General features: G+C 36.9%; 1 protein-coding gene across 1 annotated transcript in view; it reads left to right on the forward strand.

Moving 5' to 3' along the window:
* Window positions 1-5,535: 5,535 nt before the first annotated feature.
* DLGAP1 (DLG associated protein 1) overlaps window positions 5,536-12,563 on the forward strand; it is a 326,853-nt gene continuing 319,825 nt past the window's right edge. The window contains exon 1 of the mRNA XM_065668051.1: window positions 5,536-5,563. The gene's annotated coding sequence lies outside the window, so the exon portion shown is untranslated. The remainder of the gene's footprint in view (window positions 5,564-12,563) is intronic.

The raw sequence follows: 12,563 nt of genomic DNA on the forward strand, positions 1-12,563 counted from the left end.
TGGAAAGGACCTCAAGATCATCTAGTTCCAACCCCCCTGCCATGGACAGGGACACCTCACACTAAACCATCCCACACAAGGCTTCATCCAGCCTGGCCTTGAACACCGCCAGGGATGGAGCACTCACAACCTCCCTGGGCAACCGATTCCAGTGTCTCACCACCCTAACAGGAAAGAATTTCCTCCTTATATCAAATTTAAACTTCCCCTGTTTAAGTTTTAACCCGTTTCCCCTTGTCCTGTCAGTTTTACCTGTACTATCAAAGCAATACCTCAACCTCAGCTTGCACTTCCGTGTAGTTTGGATGTTTGGGTTTTGTATCATTTCTGCTTGCAAAGAAGCCAGGGAAAATAAGTTTGACAGTATAGGTTGATAGTGTATGCTGCTTATATCATTTGAAATGTGGCAGTATACATGAGACATCCACATGGAATAGATAAATATGACACATGACCTGTAGAAGACCCACAGACTCCCTCCTGAAGTGATAGCCGGAGGCCAGGAAGGAATATTCGAGGGTATATCTGAGGGCAACTGAAATGGGCCTTAGGTATCTTGGTAACGGCAAATGTAAGCATCATTCTTGCATGTAGGCAACAGATGTTGGGTTTGTTAACCCAAAACTGAACTCCACCATGTGTAACTGTCTTTATTGTATTTTCTGAAAACAGCCTCACTGAGTTGAGAATCATGGTAAGAATTAGAGTGAGGAGAGTCGTCCAGGTTTTGTCTTATTTGCAGTCCCACATTGGAGTCTGACGTTACTGTATTAGAAAGAGAAGCTTTCAAGGGTAGGCCCATGAAAATTTGGCTTCAAGCAGCTGAAACAGCTGCCACTGCAAACTTTGTGGCAGACTGATGTGCAGAGGCAGGAACTCAGGTTAATGGGCACAAGCAGACACAAGAGGTTTAGACTGGATATAAGGAGAAACATTTTCACTCTGAAGGACAGCCAGGTGCTGCATCAGGTTGCCCAAAGATATTGTGCTGGCTCCATTCTCTGAAGCATTCAAGACCCAACTGGACAGAGCCCTGAGCAACCAAGTCTGATCTCACAGCTGGCCCTGTTTCGAGCAGGAGTTTTGACTAGAAACTGCCTGATGTCTCTTCTTACCTAAATTTTCCTGTAATCTTAAAATATTATTTCAGGAAGTGAAGCCTGTATCTTCTCTGTTCAAGCCTAATTAGACAAAGACAAAAGAACTATTTCCCCTTATCTGAAAGTACAAGGATGGTAATTTTCCTTTTCTGCTGGGAATGAATATAGACACATAATTAATTGAATTAACTGTGTTGCACAATGTAAAGGTTGGAATTAAAATGGTTTGTGAAATCCTGTTGTTACAATCAGCATTAAAAAATCGTGAAGGCACAGAAAAATTAAAAAAAAAAAAAAAACAGCAGAAGGATTATGGTAAGGATTTTTCTGGTTTGTTTTTTAATATTATGTCTTTTTGCTCTGAAAATGTGGGAATATTTTTGTAAAAAATAAATCTTGCTTCTTTATAAGTGAAACAAAGCAACACAGAGAAAGGAGAAAGAAAGTCCAACAGTTAAACTTGCAATATCTAGCATTTCTTCGAAATTAGAAAAGCTGAAGAAATAGAAATTTCAAGTTATTCTTGTATATTTTTTCTCTTATCTCCCAATCTCAGTGGAGCGAGAACTTCCCTATACATATTTAAGGAAACATTGAAATAGCTTTCCTTACCTCCCTAATTAAAGCTATACTTTATTTCGTTAATCATAAGATGCATATTACGTGTAACCTGGCATATGCTGATAGCTTTCCCTATGCAAAATAATTACTTAATTTTGAATTATGGCACATTTGCACAGGATGAGAACTGCAGTATGCAGAAAGATGCTGAATTGCTTTTTGCCTTTGCCACTAGTATAAAATAGCTGGTAAAAATGGAAAGCAGAAAATCTCAATTTCCCTGACTTGTGAGAAAAAGAAAGGATGTTTCAAAAGAACAAAAAAATGGTACATAAATAAAGAACCTGTATTATAGTCACCTTTCAGGTAAAAATTATGTTTTCAAAGGAAAAAAAAAAAACAAAGAACCGAACTTTGAAAATAAATACAGTAGTAAAGTATAATTATCACTGAAGAATAATAACATCAACAGTAGGCTTGGTGTATTTTGTATGAATCCTGTGAGCAGGCTCTGGAACACAGGAACTGTGATCTTGCTTTGTTATTTAGTATAAGCAGTTGCATAGAAAAGTATAGAAAAGGGGTTTAGAAAGCTGACTGTGAGAGTTTGAGTTATGATAGCTTTTATATGTACCAGAGGCCATGTACCGCTGTGCTGGTGACCTCTTTCCTAAAAAAGCCTGACATGCAGCAAGATTAGATGGGATGCTAGAACGTGTGGTGTTTCAAGAACAGCCACAGACAATTTAGGGTGTGCTCATAATGCCACAGTTCTTTTCCTACACTTAGAAAAAATATAATTCTAGTGAACTATGACCAGGACAGATTATCAACTAACTAACAAAGGAACTTAGTTGCATCAAAATCTAAAATGCTGTCTACAAGAAAACTATTTTCAGTCATACATTCAGGAAAATGCAGGACAGTTGGTATTAATGTCAGAATGAGGTTTTTTGGTGTCATTTACAATATCCCAAATTTATTTTCATACTTACACTGTTGATGGTCTTTTAACTGCTGTAGCATCAACTTATGCTAGTTTATGAGAAGCAGGCCATTATAGTTCATAAACATTTGATTACAGCAGTGCTATTACAGAATCATAGAATCATAGAGTAGTTAGGCTTGGAAAGGGCCTTAAGATCATCTAGTTCCACCCCCCTGCTATGGGCAAGGACACCTCACACTAAACCATGTCACACAAGGCTTTGTCCAGCCTGGCCTTGAACACCGCCAGGGATGGAGCATTCACAGCCTCCCTGGGCAACCCATTCCAGTGCCTCACCACCCTTACAGTAAAGAACTTCTTCCTTATATCCAATCTAAACTTCCCGGGCTTAAGTCTGAACCCATTACCCCTTGTCCTATCACTGCAGGCCCTAATGAAGAGTCCCTCCCCTGCATCCTTTTTATTTAATGTTTCAAGATTTTTCCCTTTAGTAGTAAAGCAAGATGTATGAAATTGATGATCACTAAAATTTTCTAACAAGATATATTGTATTTTGCTGCTTACATATCCAACTCCCATGTCCTTAGCAAGATTTTTTTTTTTTCTGTTATTTTCAGGCCACCACCTCTTAAGTTTATTGTGATTGAACCTTGAGCCGATCAAATATGTTGTCAGTAGCATAAACTTGCATAAATATACACATCATTATATAGGCTCTGAAGAATGCATGCATGCATGCAGAAGACATTTCATGCGCTTATAAATAGTTTAATAAATAAAGGAATTATTTATTGACACATCTAGTGAGTTAGGGTAATTATTTCTGATCTTAAAAGTTTCATTATACACAATCATTAATTCTAGCTGGAATTTTTATTTATGTGAAGATATATATATTTATATGCACATATTTATTTATACAATAAAATTATTTCTATTTTATTTCTTCCTTTACTACATCTTTCACCTAGTTTTATTTTTCTTTCCTCTAACGCATTTTGACATTTGTTTGAAATGTTCTTCAATAGAAACATTGCTGACATTCCTCAGATATTTACAAACACATTACCTTTGAATCTTATATGTTTTATAGTCATAGAGAATAACCTAGAGATTTGTATATTTAAAAAGAAATCAGTGGGAGTTTTGGGGGGTTTATTTTTTCTGGGTTTTTTTTCCCCCAAGGGTAGGCTAAAACTGGTCAGCTGTGGCTGTACTGCCTAGAGAAGATACCATCCTAATGAGAGTGGTATTATAAGTGTCTATTTTGAATTCCTGTTCAAAAAATTTGATTTTTGGAAATAAACAATAATTTTGCTGGTACTTGCATCAAGTTTTACCAGGCAAAGTATCTTGGGTACAACATTTGCATTGTGATTTGTATTGTGATACTGAAGGTGTGTTATGTACCTTAGCTGCACAACAGAGCTATTTTTGTATAACATACCTGGAAAAGTGCTGTTAGCATTTGGCTTCTTGATTGGAAACGGGATAGCAAAGACTGTAAGCTTGGGTTTGGAGTTTGGGTTGTGGGGTTTGGGTTTGGGTTGGGTTTTTTTGAGCTGCAATAGCTTAATCAGTTTCAGAATCATCTTTTGCATCTCTCTAAATTATGAGCAGGAGTTTCCAAAGAAAAGGGGTTAATCCTTGTATAGAACAGCTTTTGAAATAAAAAGACTATAGAGTTTCCATACTGAAGTCTCACTGCAGGCAAACTTTTCAGTCAGAAAGGGACATGATGCTTTCATGCTTTTCTAGAAAGAAGACTCATTCTTTTTACAGTGTTTACTTGCAAAGTTGCAAGTTGAAATGGACATGAGGTTTTCCACTTCAAAATCTATTAATTTGACAGGTGTTAATTCTTGGGGAAAATACAGCCTTTTTAATATGCTTTTGGCATGCCTCCATTTCAGCGCTTTAAATCAAGTCATTAAATATTTCTGATGGTTCTAAATTTTTAGATAAAATATAGGTTAGGAAAGTCACTAAATCGTTTTGTCTTTAGGAGTGGTGATGTCTTGAAAAATAGTAAAGTGATGAGATTTATTCTTGCTGAATGTGAAAAAAATACATTTGTAACTTGATATATCACCTCTGGAATTAACAGTACCTTTGAGTCAGTGATCAGTGCAAAACACAATGAAATTCAAAAGTAATTTAAGTATCAGAGAGTTAAAATTATAGTAATTCACAGTTTTAATCTTGAAGTAACATTTACACACAAAAAAAAACCCACCACATCACTAAAAGAATCATGAAAGGATAGAACATGTATGTAAGTGTATGAGTGAGAGGTACAAGGGTTTCACAAAGCGTTATGGCATAAATGGGTTGCTATCAGTATGGTTACAAGGTCTTGTATAAGGTCAGTATTGTATAAGTTACAATATGCTAATAGGGTTTAGGAGGCTTGAATTAAATTATTTAATGATTTTACCATGATGATAGATTATTATCTGTTTCAGGAACTATATTTGTTGCAAATAGAATAACTCTTTTCTAGGCAGCTTAAATGCAGTGGTTAACAACTAAAAAGTCAAATAAACTAAGCCTTCCTTATATTCTAAAATAAGGGGTTTGACAGTCAATGTTACAATACATGAGTAAGAACTTACAGATTTTTTTTTCCTATGTTGTGCTTTTTTTGAGCTTAAGAGAACTTCAGTCCAAAGGACTGCAGTGTATGGCTTAATAAGGAAAGAAATGATCAATTGATAGTATTTTCTTCCTTTTTAATTTTTATTTTTTTTTCTAACAGTGCAAATGTGCTACAGAACTGAGTCCTCTGGGGCATCTCAAAACAGCAGCAGTTAGGATTTAGGTCTGATTAGGGCTGTCATTCTATGGAGTAGGCTTGAGTCGTTCTTTCAGAACAGCAGTTTGCAATGGTAGGAGCACCATGAACCTGGAAATCAGCGCTCTACTGTCAAAAAATACAGTAGAGATAAAAGAGGTGAGTCTTTACTTTCCCTTTTTCATGTTCGCACATATACTGTCTCTCACAAAGCTGATTGTGAATTATGTTTTGGTTTTTTGGTGGGTTTATGTTTGGGTTTTTTTTTTTGTTACCTGCAACTTCTTGGTTTGTTGTTTTGGGTTTTCTTTCATGTGGGGAGATTATTTTTGCTAAAACAGAGGGGCTGCTTTTCTCAAACAAGTTGTTCTGCATTGGAAGCTGCTCCTGAAAGTCAACCAGATTTTAGAAAGTGAGAAAAGGAAAATTATATACATCCTGACTTTTTTTGGGGGGGGTTGGGGTTTTTTGTTTGGTTTGTTTTGTTGGGGTTTTTTTTATGTGTGTGTGTTGTTTTGTTGTTGTTGTTGTTTTTATTTGTGTGTGTTTTGTGTTGGGGTTTTGTTGTGTTGGGTTTTTTCCCATATTATCATAAAAAATAACACTCTCAAGTATTTTACTTTAGCATTTGCATCTAATGCTCAACATAGGTCACTATCTGGAAATTCTGGTTTTATAGATGCATAGACTGCTAGCTATTTATTTGAGGTATGAATTCAGTTTTACAAAGTAGTCACAATAAAGTTAAGATGAGCTCACATAGCTACTAGCATTACAGGAGAATGTGTAAGGCTCATATCTGAGGCAGAATTACATACACAATATGCAAATGCATGAGTTCATATATACAGGTCACAATTTATAGTTAGTAAGTTAAAATAATAAAAATCTAATGTTACCACGTCTCTGTTAAAGGTACTTAATGAACTATCCCAGGTTTATTTTACACACTAACTGTTCTTGCATTCAGCAGCTTTTTTATAATTCCTAAATCAAGTCACCCCAGCTTCCTCAGTCACTTGTATTAATGAAACATTATGTATCTCTGTATTCAAGTGTTGAAACTGAAAGGGAATATAATGAGCTAATAGAAATTGAAAAGAGATTAACAGATCTGTTTTATGTTCAGTAGTAGTTAAATAGATTTTTTCTTCCTTTATACTCATTTTTTCCAAATAACCTCTCTTTTGAGACTGACCTCTGATAGAAGCTTTACCTTGTTTAACAAATGAGTGTCATCAGAGCTGCTTTAATTGTATAAAATCTCTTCATAGGTAGTGAAATGAATTTGAACCTTGATTGTGCTTTGGGAATAGAACTCCGACCTTTTTGAAACGTACTGGTGGTTTCTGGGAGAAAGGCTTGCCTAACCACACTAAACTCATTGAGGCACAAAAAACTTGAAGACTGGAAGGCAAACTGGAATTTGATAGTTTGGTTTCCACCTGTCACATGGGAACTCTTGTGGAAAGTCAGGCTCAGAGGAAATAATTTTTGTTTGTTGAAATATGTTGAGATTCATACTTCCATCCAAAATATGTCACTTGAAGGAAAAGGCTTTCTAGTTAAATGTCTTTTGACCAAAACTTACCAAGTCATTGAAATGTTCTGAGCAGTTCTATTCCAGATTCAATAAGTACCTAAATTTTGTTGACAAACCTTTCTTTCTTTTACCTGTAAGTCTGTCTCTAATATTTACTTGATTGGATGAAGTTGTATGTGTTTTATGAGGCATTAAATATTTTTCAGAGATGAAGATGACTCAGAGCTGTGAGCAGTTTGCAGTCCATTTACAGTTGAGATATATTATTAAAAAATTCTGATACTGTAATGTAACTTAATAAAATTCTTACAATTTGATGTAAGTTTAAAAATGTTTGGACAGTTTACAATAAAAACCCAGAGTAATACTGGAGGGCTCACCTGCATGGTTTACAGTAGCTCAGGTCTTGAGTTTAGATGAGCACATCACCTCCGAAAGTTTATATCCTGGGATTTTAGCGTATTAATGAATGGAACAGCTATGGACAATACTTGGCAAATTATCCCTACTGTTAAAACGTCTTCCTTTTATTTGAAAGGTGAATTTGCTTGATCTTGGCTGCTAACAACTCTTACTATTAAATTTCTATTATTCTGTGGCACCATAAACTGTGAACAGTTTATCATTTTTATTCTGAGCAAGCTTTTGGTATCAAGCATAGTCTTCTTAGGATTCTTTGCTTCTGGTTTTCAGCATCTCTGTGGCTTTGCAACAGTAAGGTGGGAAGGGAGTTTGGGGGAGGATAGAGGACATTTCCTTGGAATGCAATAGAATTATGAAAATCACATGAGCAAAATAACAGGATATGAATTGTAATCCTTGTAAATAACTCAGTCCTTGGTGTAATGCATGATGATGGAAAATAATTTCAATTTTTTCTGATGACTAGATATTTTACTCTTCAGAGGAAATATGAATATCAAAAGTGGCTATTATCATCTTTTCAGTTCAGCAGATAGAATTATGACCATGAACTAATATACTGCAGATGCTTTGAACTATGCAAAGTTGAGGCTGAATGCTTTATTATTTGTATCTGTGAGGTAGCCAAAAATTGTATTTTAAGAATCACAGTTTCTGGTAGCTCATGAAAACATTAGTTCCATACAAAATGCATAATGTATAGTGCACATACATAATTTCTGAGGAATTATTATGTGACATATAATATTCTTATTTTTAATAATTTAAACTAAGTGATTTTCTACTCCACTGGATACGCTTCTACTGCCTGTAGCACTGTCTTTGAGCAAGTAATGCAGTGGGAAAGCAGTGAGCAGAAATGACAAGATAAAGAGAACATACATAAAATAAAAATCTGTACTACCTCTGTATTTTTGGGAGTATTCAGATTTATTCCTGCATGCCACTAAAATTCCAGCTCAGGAGTCTGAAGCTGAGTTTTGATGTTAATATTAATTATTATTAGGGTACCTCAGATCTTTCTTGATAATGTGCCTGCTTGTAATTCCTCCTCTCTGTGTTAGAGTGCCTTAATGCTCTTGACAGATTGCACATTCTAGAAAGCTGAATTGCATTTGAGCATCTGTTGCAGATAATCTCAGATTATTTCTACACGTGTTCCTAGCTTTAAAAATATTGTAATGTAATACCCACCAGAAATTAGCAATGCTAAGCAAATTAATCTCACAGGAGAAAAAGCACTGAAAGAAAAAAATGTAAAAAGTACAAAATGCCCAGATAGATCATAACAGATCAATCCTACAGAATTAGTATGGGAAGTTCTTACTTATGCCTAACAAAATTAGTCTTCTGAGCTTATACAGATGCATTTCATATACTCAGCCCGTTCTTAACAGTAAAGAGTTACAGGCTTGTGTGAAGACCAATTTTCTTTTGTATTTATAGGAATAACAGGGTGCAAAATAGCCACATGAAAAGGGAAACTTAGCAATTTGTCATTAAAGAGAAAATGACTGCTGTGTTGAAGTCATTGTCTACATGGGCCAGAAATAATTTCGTATTTCTTGTCTGACTGAGTCTGTAGAAGAGCATTTTAAAAGCCAAAAGCATAAGTATTTTTTTAGTTGTCCAGTTTTGCCAACCTTTCTGTAAAGCTGGCAGTTTCCAAATAAGCCTTGTCTAAATTAAACATACGATCAAATCTTCCCATGTGAACTGTAGGGGAATTTGGAGAAATACAAAGTCTTTAGGACTAAAACCTCCATCTTTCTTTTCCCCAGATCTGTTCATGTATCAAACGTACACAACAGCTGCCTTAACATTCGTGCAAAACTGTATGCTTCCCTGTTATTGAAATCTTTATGCTGACTCAACATCTTCTTGACATGGAGAATGTGAAGCTCTATGGAAATTAGAATAGTATTACATATGAAGAATCTTCCAGATCAGCTTTTTTTTTTTTTTTTTTTTAAAGCCGTAAACTTTTGAGTGGACAGTGCAATGACAGATACAAGCCAATATAGTGATTCTATGACTCTGAGCTGCCAAACATCAGCCAAATCCTATGTGACACCCTAGAGAAGCACGAGGGCCTGTCTCTGCTCTTTCTGTGGGTACTTGGTCATTTGGCACAGTATACAAGTTCCCAGAAGTGATTCACTAGCCCCAGGAGCTCAGGAGGAAGGAGAGCAGGGGCCGTTTCATTATCCTTGGTTTATGTTGTTGGGGTTTTTTCCCCTGGCCAGAGTAATTCTGAATTATTGAATAATTGAATTAAGGGGAGGTTTGCTGCTAGATCAGCATAGAGCAGCCTTAGTCCGAAGAAGGCTCTCCCTGTAGGCTGGGGTGTAAAAAGAGGCGTACAATACTTTCTCCGTTAATGAAACAGAACAACCTAGGCCACTCCAGCTTCCTGAGCAAATGCTTCCTGAGTGTGAAAAGTTCCTATTTATCTGCTAATGGACAAGTGAAGTTATGCAGAAACATGAATACCACAGGAACTGCACAGTGTGCCCCCATGGTACATGCATAGTCTATTACAATGTGTCATTTGCATATTTTATACTATTGCTTTTAATCAGGTCTTCTGGGAAGATGAAGTAAAATATAGGCTGCCTTTTGTTACCATTGTTTGTATACATAAAAGAATAAAATTTGAGCAGGTTTTCAAAAAGAAAAGGAAATTATGTTGACAGCCATTTGTCGTATTTTATGTATTCTCTGGCCTTAATCAAAGACAGCTGACTTGCTGAGTGTGAAGTCAACATGAGCTGCATCAGTAGCTGATATTCTTACTAGTTGCCATTCATAGCTGGTTGTGAGTAAGGCAAGTAAAATCTGATAATTTATCATTCTGAGACTAGTGATAATTTTTTTTCACTGATAAAAATATTTCTGAGACTATAAAGGAATCTGCAGTGGCACAAAAATCTTCATATCCTTTAACATGAGGATAAAGCTGAATAACAGCTTCAGAGAGTGTGGTTTTTTACCTTTTCCACCTTTACTGCCTTGGTGTGTGATATCAAACACAGCTGAGAGCTCAAGTAAAATAAAAGCTTTCTAGTCTTAATTTTGCAGGTGCCTTTTCCATTTCCTGCCAAGTCTCTTATTCATCTCAGTTTCCAAATGGCATCAGGAGCTGGTACCACTACAGATTCCATGAAGCAGCTCCTGTGAGGAACAAAGGGCTTGCTTTTCTGCTTCAGCTGAGTGCACCCTGAACACTAATGCTTCTAACTTTAAGAAAGCTCTCTTTTATGATTGACTATACAGCATTATATAATCTGCATTAGATAGGTTTTAGTTTTATCACTGCTGCTGTATTCAGTGTGCATTATTCTCACCCCAGAAGAGCACTCATGTCTTCATTTTCTTTGTCAGTCTTTCCAGCTTGATGGTTGCAATTCTGATTACAGTTTATACCTCATTTAACCCGACTGTCCTGAATATCTTCCAGCAAGCAGTGGCTTATTTTTTATGATATTTTTCTTCATTTGTCATGATGTCACCTTTGCTGGACAGAATTGTCTTTCAGATTTACATTTTCAATCTTTGGCTTTCATCTGTAAGGTCTGAGTATCTGTGAAGGGGAAATGTAACTCCCCTCCTTCCTACTATAAGCCTGTGATACCATATACCAGTACACCAGTGAATCTTTCATTTTAAGTATAAAATTTTACTTTGCCTGTTTTCTATCCATTTTTACTAAAGGAGTTAGGGGAGGAGGCATGGGGAGGAGGAGTGACTGTTGGTGTTGAAGAAGGGAAGGAAAAGGAGTTGAAGGAATAAGTCATGAAGAAGATGTGGTTGAGTGTGTTTTAGCAGAGTGCAGATACTTCTAGAAAGACATCATCAGTGCCAACATTTGTTGCTAATCCAAAGATAAGAATATCTACATGGAGGCCTCAGCTACATGGGGAAGGATCGGTGCATGAACTTTATCTTCAGAGCCAGGTAATGTTCTTTAAGCAGTGGCTAGCATCTGAGCTAAGGAAGGAGTTTTGCAGCTCGTGTCAAATGAAGTCTGGTTTATGTCTCTGTTTTATGAGAAGCACTAGTTTGTAATAATATTTACCATAATTTTGGCAACTGCTTCTTGATAATTCTGTGAGCATGCTGAGCCAGGCTCAGTGAAGTAATAAATAAAATGGGTAGCATTGTGATATAGGCTAGCAGGATAACAGGAAGGTTATCTTGCTACCTTTGAATTCTTTTCATATTTACAGTGCCTCATTTCCAATTTTATGTAAATAAAAAGAGAAAAACTTAGTAATGGCAGTCATTTTTCATAATGGAATTAAGCTTCTAAATGTATTAGAGAACCACAGGTGGTTGTATTCCTGCCAGGACAGCATCTCTACTTTGTCACTTGGTCACAGCTAGCTCTTCTTTTTTGTTTTTCAAGGATACTTGTTTTACTGTTATAGGGTTTTCAAAATACAGGGGGAATTACTTTGCAATGACTAGTTTGATTGACTAGTGAAGACAGAATAGTAGCTAATAATTGCTATACAGAAAACTTCTGTTTAGATGAAGAGCATAGAATCATAGAATAGTTAGGGTTGGAAAGGACCTCAAGATCATCTAGTTCCACCCCGCCTGCCATGGGCAGGGACACCTCACACTAAACCATGCCACCCAAGGCTTCATCCAACCTGGCCTTGAGCACTGCCAAGGATGGAGCACTCACAACCTCCCTGGGCAACCGATTCCAGTGCCTCACTACCCTCACAGGAAAGAATTTCTTCCTTATATCCAATCTAAACTTCCCCTGTTTAAGTTTTAACCCGTTACCCCTTGTCCTGTCACTACAGTCCCTGACGAAGAGTCCCTCCCTAGCATCCCTGTAGGCCCCCTTCAGGTACTTGGAAGGCTGCTATGAGGTCTCCATGCAGCCTTCTCTTCTCCAGGCTGAACAGCCCCAACTTCCTCAGCCTATCTTCATATGGGAGGTGCTCCAGTCCCCTCATCATCCTTGTGGCCCTCCTCTGGACTTGTTCCAGCAGTTCCATGTCCTTTTTGTGTTGACACCAGAACTGCACACAATACTCCAGGTGAGGTCTCACAAGAGCAGAGTAGAGGGGCAGGATCACCTCTTTCGACCTGCTGGTCACGCTCCTTTTGATGCAGCCCAGGATACGGTTGGCTTTCTGGGCTGCGAGCGCACACTGAATCCGGCTCATGTTCATT

Source organism: Lathamus discolor, chromosome 2, assembly GCF_037157495.1.
Source record: "Lathamus discolor isolate bLatDis1 chromosome 2, bLatDis1.hap1, whole genome shotgun sequence".
Classification (NCBI taxonomy): domain Eukaryota; kingdom Metazoa; phylum Chordata; class Aves; order Psittaciformes; family Psittacidae; genus Lathamus; species Lathamus discolor.